Source organism: Malus sylvestris, chromosome 5, assembly GCF_916048215.2.
Source record: "Malus sylvestris chromosome 5, drMalSylv7.2, whole genome shotgun sequence".
Lineage (NCBI taxonomy): Eukaryota > Viridiplantae > Streptophyta > Magnoliopsida > Rosales > Rosaceae > Malus > Malus sylvestris.
The window spans coordinates 37,083,986-37,100,675 of NC_062264.1; the positions used below are offsets into that span (position 1 = coordinate 37,083,986).

At 39.3% G+C, this 16,690-nt stretch overlaps 1 pseudogene; it reads left to right on the forward strand.

Annotated features, from left to right (window-relative positions):
• The first annotated feature begins 2,352 nt into the window (after nt 1–2,352).
• LOC126624840 (thioredoxin O2, mitochondrial-like) lies at nt 2,353–4,047 on the forward strand (annotated as a pseudogene).
• Nucleotides 4,048–16,690: the final 12,643 nt, after the last annotated feature.

The following is a 16,690-nucleotide window of genomic DNA, read 5'->3' on the forward strand; positions in this document are numbered from 1 at the left end:
ATTGACATGTGTCATGTTATGATTGGTTCTTGATGTCGACACGTGCTGCGCTCTGATTGGCTTCTAATCTTGACACGTGTCGAGTAGTGATTGGCCTCCTGGTCGGAGGGGAACTCTTCTGGGTCCTTGACAGTATAGCGTTGGCCGGTGCTCGGTAGTTTCGGGATTGGTCAAGTATGGTACAAACAAGCTTAATTGGCAGGAAAGTCCAATATTGTTATAATGAATTAAAACATACGTACCATGTTGAGCTAAAATTGTACACAATATGTAAACAAATAATTCACTCGACATAATTTCACTCTCGTTCATTTTTTTGAAGAGGATTTTATTAATTCGAGTTCGACCCATTCTAGGCTACGTGCCTATTAATTACAACTCTTCCTTTGGGAAAGGAATACCCTTTGATTCTAATATGAATAAATCGTAACTTGGGGATTTGGATGTTTATTTGATTTTGTGACTACGTCTAGGTAGAGCCCTAGATTGCTTACGTACCCTCGTTGAGGGATCAAGTCACTCGTAGTTCCTTGTGTTTTGTTGGGGTTTGATGCCTTGTGTAGTTTCAGCTCGTACAGGCAAGGAGCAACTGATGTCTTGTGCAGTTTTAGCTCATGCAGACGAGGACTTTAAGCCGTTGGAGCGTTTAATACCTTGTGCAGTTTTAGCTCATGCGGGCAAGGACTTTAAACCATTGGAGCTTAATGTGGCTTCATGCCATTTGAATCTTGTTGCGGCTTCGTGCCGTTTGATATTTGTCACGGCCTCATGTCATTTGAGATTTTTCTTTGACTTCGTGCCTAGGAACTTTTCTCTTTTATTTTTTGTAGAATTTGCAATTACTTGATCAAAGTAGCAGGAGTGAATTTAGTTTATATAAATCAGGGATTCGTTTTGGTTTCATGATTGCGTCTAAAATTTGATATCAGACTGCCTACGTATCCTTAATGGAATCAAACCGGCGTAGTTCGTAAATTTTTGAGACTCATCACGGCTTTGTGCTATTTGAGATTTTGTTGCAGCTTTGTGCCATTTGATATTTGACTTTTTCTTCGGTTTTGTGCCATTTGGAACTTGACATGGCTTTGTGCCATTTGACATTTGTCATGGCTTCGTGCCATTGACACTTTTCTTCAGCATTGTGCCGTTTGAGATTTAATATGGCTTCTTGCCATTTGATTACTTCAATAATTTAAAAGGAGCTTGATACATTTTGACGTAGTGCAAACCCACTAATTTGAGATGATACATCCATCGAATTTTGTACTTTGAGATGGCTTGTGTCCACTGCAGTTGAAATGGTTTGTAATTGGTAGTTCAAAGTTGTACCTAATGGAGAAGCTACTTCCTTTTTCTCTAAGTTCCACATGGATAGTATTCCCATTTAATTTGAGGGAATTGTATTGCAACAAGTAAAAAGAATGACTAGTCATAATCATGACTGAAATTTTTTGACTTGTCTTGCTGCACATTTTTTCTTTTTTCTTTTTTATGTTCTGTGCCCATTTTCCTTCTTTAGCTTTCCTTTGTCTTGGTAACTTGTCAGTTTGTCCCATAATTTAAACGGGGGAACCATGACTTTCTTTTGTGCTCTACGTGAGTGGTTTTCTTGCTCTCAAGGAAAAGAAGACCACATCAACATTTTTTAACTTTGCTTATGATGTGACAAAAGCTTTTGGCTGGCACTCTTCTTCTCCTCTTTATGAGTTTTAAACATTTTTTTTTTGTCCTTTGTCTTCAACCTTGAATTTAGCTTTGGCCCAACATTTGACAATAGCTTGCTTCATCTTTGAGGTGCCACGTGCTTAGCGTTTTTTTTGAAAAAAAACAAGCACTTTCTTTTGAGTTTTCCACTTCCTACATGGATTTGTCTTCATAGGGGTAAAACTAGTCTTCAAATTGAAATCCGAGCAGAAACACATAATTAAAAATGCATTTCACACATAGGCCTTGTTTGGTACATGGGGTGGGACGGAACACTGTGGGACAAAAGTAGTTCGTTCTACTCCAGCCTGCATACCGAACGTAGCACAAAAAACCTCCTTTCCATCTCATTCCATCTTGTCTCATTCTGTCTCGTCTACGTACCAACCACGCCCATAGTGTCAACATGTTTTCACATGAAAATATTTGCGTGGCAACAAACTTGTCGCTGCAGTTGATTTAGAGCATTTACCTTGAACCCGAGATTTTGAGCTCGACCATTCCCTAGTATGGCTTGTAAAACAATCTTTATGCGTTGTGTGGGCCTTATGGACTAGGCCTATATGCCTTCACCAACTGGCCCATTTACACATTCATTGTTTTGGGCTCTTCTTGTGTTTTTGCCTTAAACCCAAACAAAGCACCGAATATCGAGAGAAGAAAATGGCGAGGAAGTCCGGAGTGGCCATGGAATCGCAGCAAGTTCTGCGCAGCGCTTCTTCATCGTCACAACCTTCCTTCCAATTCTTTCCAAACCCTGGCTTCTTCAATCCCCACCGCACCATCTTCGCCGCCCACAGCATCTCCTTCCACCTCCAAACCCTTCTCCAATTCCCTCCATCACTTCCCAAACCCTCACTTTCTCCAACTCCGACCTCTTTCCTCGCCCTCAGGTACTCCAACTTCTGTTATTGTTGTCGCCGTTGTTCAAAGTTTCAATTTTTAAATTTCGGGTTTTGGAATAGCTCAGTAACTTGAATTGTTGATTGAATTTCAGGTGCCTCTAATATTGTTGTCATTCAGTCGGAGGATGAATTTAGCAGCGTAATCAGCCAAGCTAGAGGTAATTTTGTTTCCTGGGTTTTTTCCGGTTTTCGGAATTGTTTTGTTTTGAGAAAACTTGTCATATTTTCATACAAATTGTCTGATTTATATATAAAATTTCATATAGAAGGAGCTGTGCCAGCACTTTTCTATTTCAGTGCAGTCTGGTGCGGGCCTTGTAAGTTCGAAAGACGTTTTCTTTTAAGCAATGAAGTCATTGGCACGAAAATGTGGCGTAATAATGTGCCTTGAACTTATGATTGGTACTTTGGTGTGATCTTCTTGTGCGGGCAGGTTCATATCTCCAATCGTTGGAGAGTTGAGTGAGCAATACCCACAGGTAACAACGTATAAGGTTGACATCGATGAGGTGCGCATTCGCATTGGAATTTAGTCTTCTGTAAACTTGGATCATTTTGTTTTTGGGAACCATTTTAGTTCTTTTGTGGACTACTTAAATCCCAGCTTAAGATTAAGTTCAAAACTCAAAAGAACTCTTAAGTGTTGCTACTTATGAAATCTAGTTATCTGTTACGGGTTTTAATTCCTAAGTTAGTTTTAGCAATTATTTTACTTGTGGGCTCATAGCCATCTGGCATGGAATGGTTAGCTAGTTTAAATGTAAGTTCATTTCTTTTTATTCTGGGAGCAAGAATTTTTTCATAGTTCATACCTAACCTTGTTTATTCTATCTACAGAAGGGCCTTACAAACACTTTGGACGAGTTGAATATTTCCTCCGTGGTAAATGGTTTGCTCTTATTTTGTTTGAAGAAAATGCTCCAGTTTATTTTGTTCTCGGTATATAGCTTCTTTTATTCATGGCACTCGTGGGATGATCTTTTTAAGATGGTCTTTTGAATGGATTATTGCTGGTTCCATCTTAGTAATTCTATATGTTTTAACTTGGATATGGTAAAATCCAAGGTCCATTTGGTTTCTGATCTGATGTGTGCATTTTGGTGCAGCCTACATTCCAATTCTTTAAAGATGGGAAGACGGTGGCTGAAGTTGTTGGTGCTAATGTTGCCCACTTGAGAAACACTTTAAAAAATGCTTCAAGTAATTCTTTAGTACATTACACTACACTTGTGCGCTTTCTCATTTGTGAACGTGGTGTTTATATTAAATGCATAATAGCTTTTAATGGTTCAAGTTTCTCCAAATGTGATCAGTTCTATAGCTCAATTTTATATTAAACCCTATAGTAGGATTTCCATTTCATGTGTGTGTGTAACTAAAACTGTTGGTGTTGATGATGCTTGGAAAGTAGCTATTTAAAAACGTGGTAGTTGCATAATTCATTTGCGCTTGTGTCATTGGAGCTTACAACTAGACCAAATACAACAACAACAACAACAAAGCCTTTTCCCACTAAGTGGGGTCGGCTATATGAATCCTAGAACGCCATTGCGCTCGGTTTTGTGTCATGTCCTCCGTTAGATCCAAGTACTCAAGTCTTTTCTTAGGGTCTCTTCCAAAGTTTTCCTAGGTCTTCCTCTACCCCTTCGGCCCTGAACCTCTGTCCCGTAGTCACATTTTCGAACCGGAGCGTCAGTAGGCCTTCTTTGCACATGTCCAAACCACCGGAACCGATTTTCTCTCATATTTCCTTCAATTTTGGCTACTCCTACTTTACCTCGGATATCCTCATTCCCAATCTTATCCTTTCTCGTGTACCCATACATCCCATGAAGCATCTTCATCTCCGCTACACCCATTTTGTGTATGTGTTGATGCTTCACCGCCCAACATTATGTGCCATACAACATCGCTGGCCTTATTGCCGTCCTATAAAATTTTCCCTTGAGCTTCAGTGGCCTACGACGGTCACACAACACGCCGGATGCACTCTTACATTTCATCCATCCAGCTTGTATTCTATGGTTGAGATCTCCATCTAATTCTCCGTTCTCTTGCAAGATAGATCCTAGGTAGCGAAAACGGTCACTTTTTGTGATCTTCGCTAGATTGCTCCGGTCATTAGTGTGGATAAGTATATAAATGGATAGAGATAGGAAAGCAATCACAAGATGTACGTGGTTCACCCAGATTGGCTACGTCCACGGAATAGAGGAGTTCTCATTAATTGTGAAGGGTTTACACAAGTACATAGGTTCAAGCTCTCCTTTAGTGAGTACAAGTGAATGATTTAGTACAAATGACATTAGGAAATATTGTGGGAGAATGATTTCGTAACCACGAAACTTCTAAGTACTGGAGTGTGGTATCGTCTTGACTTTCCTTATCTGTCTCATAGGTAGATGTGGCATCTTCTCTGGAAGTACTCTTCCTCCATCCAGGGGTGGTATCTGTAACTGGTGGAGATGCACAAGGTAATGTATCAATGTCACTTGAAGCTTACTTGTAGTTTCAGGCTTGGTCAAGCGCGATACAAACCATGTAGTAGGAGTCCCCCAAGTCGCCGAGCTAGGGGATCTGCTGAAAGAGGTGACAGACAAGGTAAGCAATCAGAGCTCCGGCTGATTGTTCACATTCTCCCTATCTTGCAGGCAGCATGAAGGATAAAGAGAAGAAAAATGAGAAGAGATGATATGGGATACTTTTGCTTTTGAAGAAGTAACTTTCCACAGGCTTATTCTTGAACTGGGCTGGAGGTTTTTCTGGTTTCCTCCAGAGATAAGGCCGACTGAAGAATTTGAGGGTCAAAACAAGTCCATCAAATCTAGAGTACGTTCGACCCTGCTGATATGGGATACTTTTGCTTTTGACAGAGTAATGGATGTATCGGCACGTGTGCTGTTACGCTTGTCTCCACATGCTTCCTTGTGTCCTTCTCACTTGCCCTATTTGTTCCTCAGGCAGATGCGGGATCTTCCCTGGAAGTATAAGATGTTGAAGATGAGTACTCGAGAGCAATGCCAGGTAAGTAATCAGGTAAGGGGTTCCAGGCAGTCAGTTCCTGGCTGGAAGCTTGATTCCAAGTGCTGACTGATTGCTCTCTTTCTCCTTGTCTTGCAGGTAAGAACAAGGCCAAAGGAAAAGACAGGGAAAAAGCATGATATGGGATACTCTTGCTTTTAACCCTGATAATATGAGATATTCTTGCTCTAGTATAGCTTGTTTACAGAGGTATTATCGGGGGGAAAGAAAGCTGAATATTTCGAAAGGCTTCGTTGGGAGTGCCCTCTCAGATAAGAGGAAGGGTTGAGCATTTTTGCAGGTCTGCATGTCCGTTGGGGATGGAGGTCGACATATATAGAAGTCTCCCTAACATCAAGTAATAATGCTATTCCTTTACCCTACTTGGTCATAGCACGGTAGTGGGAGCTGCCAGCTTCACAAGTTTTAACTCTGTCAGAGCACTTTGAAAAAATGGTCTGTGGTATCTGGAAAGCTGATGTTGCGTGTGAAGATTACAGACAAACTTTATCCAAGGAGATCCAGCTCTTGAAGTTGGGAAAGTGGTGCCTCTTCGGTTTTCGAACAAGCAATCCTGTCGGGGATCTGACTCTCGAGATTCGGAGAACGATGCCTCTTCGATTTTTGAGAAAGCAATCCTACTGGGGGTCTGGCTCTCGAGATTTAGAGAGCGGTGTCTTCGATTTTTGAGAAAGTAATCATGTTGGGAGTCTGGCTCTCGAGATTCGGAGGGCGGTGCCTCTTCGATTTTGGAGCAAGCAATCTTGTTGGGAGTGTTTTCTCGAATGTGAGTAAAGGTTGGGCATGTTTGCTAGTTTACCTTGCCACGAAGCATAGAGGTTCACACAGGGACTTTCCAATTATCCAGCAGTGGTACTGTTCCTTTACCCTCTCTTCGATTTTTGAGAAAGTAATCATGTTAGGAGTCTGGCTCTCGAGATTCGGAGGGCGGTGCCTCTTCGATTTTGGAGCAAGCAATCTTGTTGGGAGTGTTTTCTCGAATGTGAGTAAAGGTTGGGCATGTTTGCTAGTCTACCTTGCCACGAAGCATAGAGGTTGACACACAGGGACTTTCCAATTATCCAGCCGTGGTACTGTTCCTTTACCCTCTCTTCGATTTTTGAGAAAGTAATCATGTTGGGAGTCTGGCTCTCGAGATTTGGAGGGCGATGCCTCTTTGATTTTGGAGCAAGCAATCTTGTTGGGAGTGTTTTCTCGAATGTGAGTAAAAGTTGGGCATGTTTGCTAGTCTACCTTGCCACGAAGCACAGAGGAGCAGTGGTACTGTTCCTTTACCCTTGTGGGTAATAATATGGTAGCTAGACCTTCAACATTTATGTGTCTAAACTTTGTTAGTATTGTTTCTTTGCTAATCTTTTACCCTTCTTGGTCAGAGTGATGTAGTGGGAGCTGCAAGCTTCACGTGTCTCAACTTTGTCAGAGAACTTTGTCAGAGAACTTTGGCAGAGTTATATGTGGTACCCATGAGCTACTGTTGCGTGTGGGAAGTGAGTGATTGAACAGTACGATTCATGTGCTTTCTACTTCGCCAGAAATCTTCGACAGAATGTCCATAATTTCCGCAAAGCTGAGTGTGCGTGTGACAGGTGCTGACAGGGCTGGAAAAGTAGGTGCCTCTTCGATTTCTGAGATCGGCCCTCGTGGTCTCTGAGCAGCCCAGCTTTTGAGAAAGCAAGCCTCTTCGATTTCTGAGATCGGCCTTCGTGGTCTTTGAGCAGCCCAGCTTTTGAGAAAGCACACGACTCTTCGATTTCTGAGATCGACCCTCGTGGTCTCTGAGCAGCCCAGCTTTTGAGAAAGTAAACGCCTCTTCGATTTCTGAGCAGGCGCCTCTTCGATTTCTGAAGCCTCATCGAGTGCAGATTTTTATAGGGGCTGGCATTAAGTTCCAAAGCACACTTGAATATCCACTAGTAGAAGTTCCATTCTTGCACTTCTAAGATCTTGATTTGTCTGACCTCTTCTCTCTTCAACACCTTTGAAAATGTCTGGCCCCTCCGACCGTCGTTTTGACTTGAACCTTGAAGAGGCAGCCCCGCCTTCTCCAAACAACATATGGCGCCCATCATTCGTCTCCCCTACTGGTCCTCTTACCGTTGGGGATTCCGTGATGAAGAATGATATGACCGCTGCGGTAGTGGCCAGGAACCTTCTCACTCCCAAAGATAACAGACTACTTTCCAAACGGTCTGATGAGTTGGTTGTTAAGGATTCTTTGGCTCTTAGTGTTCAGTGTGCAGGTTCTGTGTCTAATATGGCCCAACGCCTATTTGCTCGAACCCGCCAAGTTGAATCATTGGCGGCTGAAGTGATGAGTCTCAAACAGGAGATTAGAGGGCTCAAGTATGAGAATAAACAGTTGCACCGGCTCGCACATGACTATGCTACAAACATGAAGAGGAAGCTTGACCAGATGAAGGAATCTGATGGTCAGGTTTTACTTGATCATCAGAGATTTGTGGGTTTGTTCCAAAGGCATTTATTGCCTTCGTCTTCTGGGGCTGTACCGCGTAATGAAGCTCCAAATGATCAACCTCTGATGCCTCCTCCTTCTAGGGTTCTGTCCAGTACTGAGGCTCCGAATGATCCTCCTCCGGTGCCTTCTCTTTCTGGGGCTCTACCGACTGCTGAGACTTCTCCTAAGCAACCTTTGTGAAGGCTCCCTCTTGTTTGTTTATTTTGACTCAAGTATATGTACATATTTGTAACTTATCAAGGATATCAATAAATAAGCTTTCCTTCATTTCAACGTATTGTGTTAAATACACCAAAGCATTCTTCGCTAAGTTCTTTAAATTTTCTTTTGTTGAAGCTTGTATGTTGAAGCTTTGTGAGTGGAGCATGTAGGTTGAGGTAGTGTTCCCTTAATTTCCCGAGTGAGGAAAACTTCTCGGTTGGAGACTTGGAAAATCCAAGTCACTGAGTGGGATCGGCTATATGAATCTTAGAACGCCATTGTGTTCTGTCCTGTGTCATGTCCTTCGTTAGATCCAAGTACTCTAAGTCTTTTCTTAGGGTCTCTTCCAAAGTTTTCCTAGGTCTTCCTCTACCCCTTCGGCCCTGAACCTCTGTCCCATAGTCGTATCTTCTAATCGGAGCGTCAGTAGGCCTTCTTTGCACATGTCCAAACCACCGTAACCGATTTTCTCTCATATTTCCTTCAATTTCAGCTACTCCTACTTTACCCCGGATATCCTCATTCCTAATCTTATCCTTTCACGTGTGCCCACACATCCAACGAAGCATCCTCATCTCCGCTACACCCATTTTGTGTACGTGTTGATGCTTCACCGCCCAACATTCTGTGCCATACAGCATCGCCGGCCTTATTGCCGTCCTATAAAATTTTCCCTTGAGCTTCAGTGGCATACGGCGGTCACACAACACGCCGGATGCACTCTTCCACTTCATCCATCCAGCTTGTATTCTATGGTTGAGATCTCCATCTAATTCTCCGTTCTTTTGCAAGATAGATCCTAGGTAACGAAAACGGTCGCTCTTTGGTATTTCTTGATCTCCGATCCTCACCCCTAACTCGTTTTGGCCTCCATTTGCGCTGAACTTGCACTCCATATATTCTGTCTTTGATCGGCTTAGGCGAAGACCTTTAGATTCCAACACTTCTATCCAAAGGTTAAGCTTTGCATTTACCCCTTCCTGAGTTTCATTTATCAACACTATATCGTCTGCGAAAAGCATACACCAAGGAATATCATCTTGAATATGTCCTGTTAACTCATCCATTACCAACGCAAAAAGGTAAGGACTTAAGGATGAGCCTTGATGTAATCATACAGTTATGGGGAAGCTTTCGGTTTGTCCTTCATGAGTTCTTACGGCAGTCTTTGCTCCTTCATACATATCCTGTATAGCTTGGATATATGCTACTCGTACTCCTTTCTTTTCTAAAATCCTCCAAAGGATGTCTCTTGGGACCCTATCATACGCTTTTTCCAAATCTATAAAGACCATGTGTAAATCCTTTTTCCCATCTCTATATCTTTCCATCAATCTTCGTAAGAGATAGATTGCCTCCATGGTTGAGCGCCCTGGCATGAACCCGAATTGGTTGTCCGAAACCCGTGTCTCTTGCCTCAATCTATGCTCAATGACTCTCTCCCAGAGTTTCATTGTATGACTCATTAGCTTAATACCCCTATAGTTAATGCAATTTTGTACATCGCCCTTATTCTTGTAAATAGGCACCAAAGTGCTCGTTCGCCACTCATTTGGCATCTTCTTCGTTTTCAAAATCCTATTGAAAATGTCAGTGAGCCATGTTATACCTGTCTCTCCCAAAACTTTCCACACTTCGATTGGTATATCGTCTGGGCCTACTGCTTTTCTATGCTTCATCTTCTTCAAAGCTACAACCACTTCTTCCTTCCGGATTCTACGATAAAAAGAGTAGTTTCGACACTCTTCTGAGTTACTCAACTCCCCTAAAGAAGCACTCATTTCATGTCCTTCATTGAAAAGATTATGAAAATAACCTTTCCATCTGTCTTTAACCGCGTTCTCTGTAGCAAGAACTTTTCCATCCTCATCCTTGATGCACCTCACTTGGTTTAGGTCCCTTGTCTTCTTTTCCCTTGCTCTATCTAGTTTATAGATATCCAACTCTCCTTCTTTGGTATCTAGTCGCTTATACATATCGTCATAAGCCGCTAACTTAGCTTCTCTCACAGCTTTCTTCGCCTCTTGCTTCGCTTTTCTATACCTTTCACCATTTTCATCGGTCCTATCCTTGTATAAGAGCTTCCCCATAACTGTAGGATTACATCAAGGCTCATCCTTAAGTCCTTACCTTTTTGCGTTGGTAATGGATGAGTTAACAGGACATATTCAAGATGATATTCCTTGGTGTATGCTTTTCGCAGACGATATAGTGTTGATAAATGAAACTCAGGAAGGGGTAAATGCAAAGCTTAACCTTTGGATAGAAGTGTTGGAATCTAAAGGTCTTCGCCTAAGCCAACCGAAAAACTCTCCGCAGTGTGGAACATTCTGTGGTTATTGGTGTAATTGTTATGTGATGACAGTGTAGGCAATCAACTGTGTTCCTCCTACATTTATGTCAATTTCGTTCTATTTTTTAGGGTTATGGCACTGAATTATGCATCTACTAGCTGCTGATTTTGTGTGTGTGTGTGTGTGTTTTTTCTTTTTCTTTTTTTTTTTTGCAAAAAGGAAGAAAACCATAAAGGAACCATTTTGGTGGTATTAAATTTGGGTTACTCATGTTGTATTGGTTTAGCTTGTGTAAGTAGTGTCCAAAGAGATGCGTAAATTCAGATTCTTGGACATGTTTGTGAATCTATAATTCATGTTCTCTTGAATTGCTTTTGCATGAACTCCCTCACACTCTCAAACGCGGAGACACTGACAAATTTCTGCATAGTTTCTAGCTTTCTGCTGTATGATCTGGAATTATGGCTGAGCAGTTGTTTTGTGTTCCAGGCAGGAATAAGCGAGGATGATTAATCCGCGGCCAAAATAATAAAAAAAAGAGCATCCAGAAATACTTGTGGATAAACAGGAGAAGGAACTCAAGGCTGATTGTAAGATTGCCTTTTCTACTGTTAACAGTTAACTTGTTCGACAAGTTTGGTTTTTGAAGCTCAATCAAATTTGTGTTGGTTTATACGGTAATTAGTTAAAATCCACAACCTACAAGCACTGACTAAATTCAAGAAAGCATTCATTTGTATTCGTTTATACGAAAAGGGTGGTGCGATTCACAACACACATCCCTAATTAATTTATGTTCTTTGATCTTCTCAATTTATTCAATTCGACGGACGGAGATTGAGAAGGATGTGTAAATAGTACAAACCCATATGAAAATTGTACGGAGACTTAGAAGTTTGTAGTAATTGGAATAACCACCAAGATATGAAGTATATGTTTACAATGGGTTAACAAAACAAAGTTACGTCAAAGCAACAGATACCAGGGTTCTTTCTCTCTCTCTGAGAGTCCCTTCTCATTGGTTGTGTGGGTGTACCCATTCTCGACCAATTCTCGAGTCGCCGTCCCTATCTATGGCTGGGGGCGGTTGCAATCCCTTCCTCCTGCCCTTTGTCTCATCTTTTCTTCCCTGATTTTGCTTTTTCCCCCTGCTCCCCACCCCGATGTAGCTTGTCCCTCACACCACACCGGCGTTCTTCGTCTTCGACCATCTCCGCTTCGATTTGCAGTCACTGCTTACTGCGATCTATTGCGGCTCCTCAAGAGAGTGTGTAGAGCTCCGGTGTTCTCACTGGCTCAAGTGTTCCTAACACCACCACTTTCTCACTAGTTGCTGCCATTGTTGGCAGCGTTGCTCGGGTATTGCCACGAGAGTTCTTCTACTTTCTGACTTGTTTTTTCCTATGTGGTCGCGTTCGAAAACTTGCTTGCGGCTGGTTGATGCGATTGGAGAGGCGTTTGTCGGTTGGAGGTGTGAAAGCTTGCAGATCCAGTTAGTTCCCTGTAGCAGAGGTGGTGGAAGAAGAAGATTAGGGTTTCTTTTGTTCTTTTGGGCTCTTTTTTGTTTAACTTTGTTGGCCCACTTGTGCTCGTACTTAGTAGGCTTTGGGCTTTTGTTTGGGGTCCAATTTTGTTTTGTGTTAATCTTGTAATTGGGCCTCTTAGGTATTTGCTCTTCGTACTTTATTGTTGTTGCCCTAAAATATTATTTTCAGTATACCAAAAAAAATAAAAATAAATAAAAACAAAGTTACGTCATCGTAATGGGCCTAGTCAGAACTCCGTACTGATGCATCACAAATACATATTGTCCTCGCATATACGTGAGTCAAACACTCCAAGTGGAGATGGACAAGGATTGTCTGCCCTCCTAGTTGTGGTGTCCTTCCATGTCCTCCTATTTTGTGCGGTCACGGTTAAGCCACGTCAATATTTTATATTAATTTTTTAATGAGATAATAAGATAAAAAATAATAAAAATATAAAATATTGACGTGGCTTAATCGTGACCGCACAAAATAGGAGGGCATGGAAGGGCACCACAACTAGGAGGGCAGACAATCCAAGTCCAGTGGAGATGGCTAAACTCTGAATATGAACTAAAATTTTTACATTTGATGTCATAACCAAATCGAGCTACAAGTGAGAGAGATAGGATCCATCACTGTGGTTTGTACTGCATGATTTAGCCAAATTAAGTTTGAATATGAAATTGAGTACCATGAGCGTCGAAAATTACCATTCTTTTTGAAATCTCATACGAAGTTCATTTTAAAAAAATAAAAAATATAATTTTATCTCAATAAAACTGGTGAAATTTGAAGGAAATGCCGGTCAAGTGCCGAGTAATAATTGGATAGAAAAAGATAGATGTCAAATTAAGTGCAAGTAAAGAGCTTAAACTAATAACATTTTAAAGGTTTAAACCTTAATTTCTTTAGCATTACCCTTAATATTTTAACACGATCACGACATCTCTCGGAGAATGCAGATGCATCATATAGCTCCAACCTTCCACCTCCAACATTAAGTTTAAAGATTTAACACGACAGAAATAGGAATCCTAAGCCACCATGGCACCCCTGATGTTAAATCGCAATTTAACTATTTTAGGGAATATTTTGGAAAGCTAGTTGCCCACTGTATTTCCACGTGCACCTCTGCCTAATTTTACACCCAACCATTGCTTGATGTAGCTGCTGAGTTTGCAGAATGCATGCATTCCTTCTTGTCTCCATTTTTCAGCCCCTTTGTTTTGTTGTTTGATATAAAACTACTAATCACTATTCTAAACACATTTAAAACCCTAAACTATGACTATAAACTGCTCAAATTCCATTTTTCTACTTCTAATCCTTCAATGTTTATACTGCTTCTTTCAATTAATTAAACATACGTTCGAATTTAATTAGAAAAAAGAATTACCTGCAACGAATTTCATATATTATGCCCTGTATCTTTCATCACATGATAAAGTTAAAAAATAATGTTTATCCTTCAATTAATTAAACATATTTTCGACCTTAATTAAAAAAAGAATTATCTACAACGAATTTTATATATCATTATCTGTATAACTCATCACGTGATAAAGTTAAAAATATAAATTTTACACTCCATCAGAACCTCCGTCTTTATCACTACTGGGCTCGAAGGGCTCGAATTCGAGCATATGAGCAAGTTCCAAATAGGACACACTCCCCAAAATTAGTAGACAAACATGACTACAATTAGGTGTTTTTGAGTCATTCAATACATAACAAAACAGTTTTGAGTAATTCGATAAATTTTTTTAATTTAGAAAATCGACAGACCAAGTATATATCCTTTTAAACTTGTAAACAACGTATAAACGTATTAATATATAAAAACAAAAATGAAAATAAAAGGACACACCAGTCACCAAATATGCATAAATACAAGTAAAGGAGCTGTAGGTCATATGGCAACGCTATTTAACCGAGGTGGTGCGATTGTACCTACAGCTTAAACAGACAAAACAACCAATGGTCATCCTATATTATTTGTTATTAAATAATAAGCCAGAAGAATGTACTTTTTTCTTGTTACTGCATTAGATATTGTACAATCTGGGTGCCCCTAGGTACCAATAGGATCCTTTTCGGATTTTTTTGGTGAGGATTCTAATGATTTATAAATCGTGTTCATTCATCATACATTGTATGTCAGTTTTTATCAGGCACTGTTTGTATTTAATTTTAAGTAAAAATAATAAAAATAATTTCTGACCGTACGATGTAAGATGAACGGATGATTCACGGATTCCTAGAATCCTTACAAAAAAGATCCGGCGAGTATCCAGATTCCCCTAGATAATCATGTTTAGTTGATAATTACAACAGGATGATTGAGAACTGATTTTTTTTGGGGGGTAAAATAGTATTGAATGGAATCAGTTGATGCATATTTTTTGGTGGGAGAGGAAAGGTTTTGTGTGGCAGAAAGAATGGACCCAGATATGAATAATGGAACTGATCAAAAGCTAATGGAACAAATTCCATAGTTCTAAAGTTAGAAAATTGTCTGACAGAAGCATAAAATAAAGAAAGAGAAATGCTAAGGAAATTTTGTAAAGTTAGATTTTTTATAGATTTTTTGTCATCTTACAGTTTAACGTCAATTTTTGTACCAACATTATAAACATTTTGCTAAAAGTATGAGATATCAGATAGTCCATAAAGAGTTCGAATTTTGAGAAAATGTCGTTAGCATTTCTCATAAAGAAAATGCAAATAGTAGATTCCAATCATATAGTCTCTTCACATTTGAAGTGAGAATTGGGTTTTGATTCACAGACAAAAAATACATTAGTTAGAACAAAAAGCGTTAAAGTCAAATTATCTAATTAAGACATATACTTATTTTCAAGAAGGGACTACTCTACAAGAGATGAGACAACACTTCCTATAAAGTTGTCCATAAATGTTTCTTTTTACTTATTATTTCCAGATAATTTTAACGAAAAATCATATTTTTATATTAAAAAAATTAATTATGGTACTATTTATTTTACCCTTTATTTTGTCTTTATCGTTAAAACTTAAAACTCAAAGTTTTCAAGTCATTTTCATTAATTTTCCTTTATTTCTATTGCATACATATATAACACATGCAAATGCAATTCTGGCAGGAAAACCGATTCAGGTTTTCACTCAAACTTTTGGTGTAATTTATTTAGTGTAATTTATTTGTATAATGTTAATGTTACTAAGAAAATTGTATACCATAAAAGTAGAGAACAATTTCGTTTTTATTTGTCTCGGATCATTTACAAATAGGATATTAACTTGTTTTCCATCGGATGCGGTTTCACAATTCTAATGCAAAATTGAGTTTAAAGTTGATCAATTTCTAGATACTATGCAATATACGATTTGATTATATTGTTGAAAATTAAGTTACTGAAGAAGCTTGACCTAACACTCTGACCTGAATGATAAAAATTAATCTTAATTTTCCGGGAATATTATAGCCAGAACTGAGTACGGCAAAAGGGTTCAAGGCAGAAAAATGCATAGTAAATTAAATAGGAAAATGGGAGGCGCTCAGATCACTGTGGAAAAAGGAATTGTGTTATAGTATTATTGCGCACTATTTGCAGTGCAGATAAAGTACACACACGGTGGGCTGCCTTTCCACCGTTGGACAACGATCATCTCCTGATCATCTTTATGGGAATTAGATGATCAATCAATCATGTTTATTCATCGTATATATTGCGGTCAATTTTCATTAGATGCTATTTATATTTAATTTAAAATAATTTATAACTACACGATGTACGATAAACAGACATCATTGATTGATCATCCGAATTCCCACTAATATGATCATGATGATCATATTCCCCCACCATTAACTCTACTCCGCATCCTAAAAGAGGCCATTTACATGACACAAGTTCTTTGTTATGTGACATTCTAATTTAATAATATATTATCATGCAAAGAAAAATTTATACATAACAATGCATTATTGGACAAGAAACACTACGTGATGATAAACTTGTTTTATGTAAATCCTTATCCCATCCTACACCACACCACATGCACTCTCACCTCACGGAGAGCAGCTTTCATAAAATAATTCACCGCTACTTTAATTTAATAATAATGTAATTTTTAGTAAAATAAAACTTATGTTAATTTGATAATGCAATTTTTTGTAAAATAAAACTTAAACATGATTTTTTTTTTGTCAAACAGTACATTTTGTTAGACTAAATGTTAGATTAGCTAACGATGGAGTTCGAATCTACACCTTTATGCAAGAATTCAACATGTTTTTTACCGCTAAAGTAAATAGCAATTCATGATATTTTATTATTAGATTAAATTTTGACGATGAACTTATTTTTATAAGTCATTCTTCTCACACCTCATCACCCAATCCATTAGACTCTCTCTCTCTCTCTCTCTCTCTCTCTCTCTCTCTCTCTCTCTTTCAAATAAAAACACATACACTCACTCTCTCTTGTCTAAAAACGACAATAATTCTGAACCTCCACCTGCTATAAAATAGCACTTAGTTAAGTTAGGGTTTTTGAA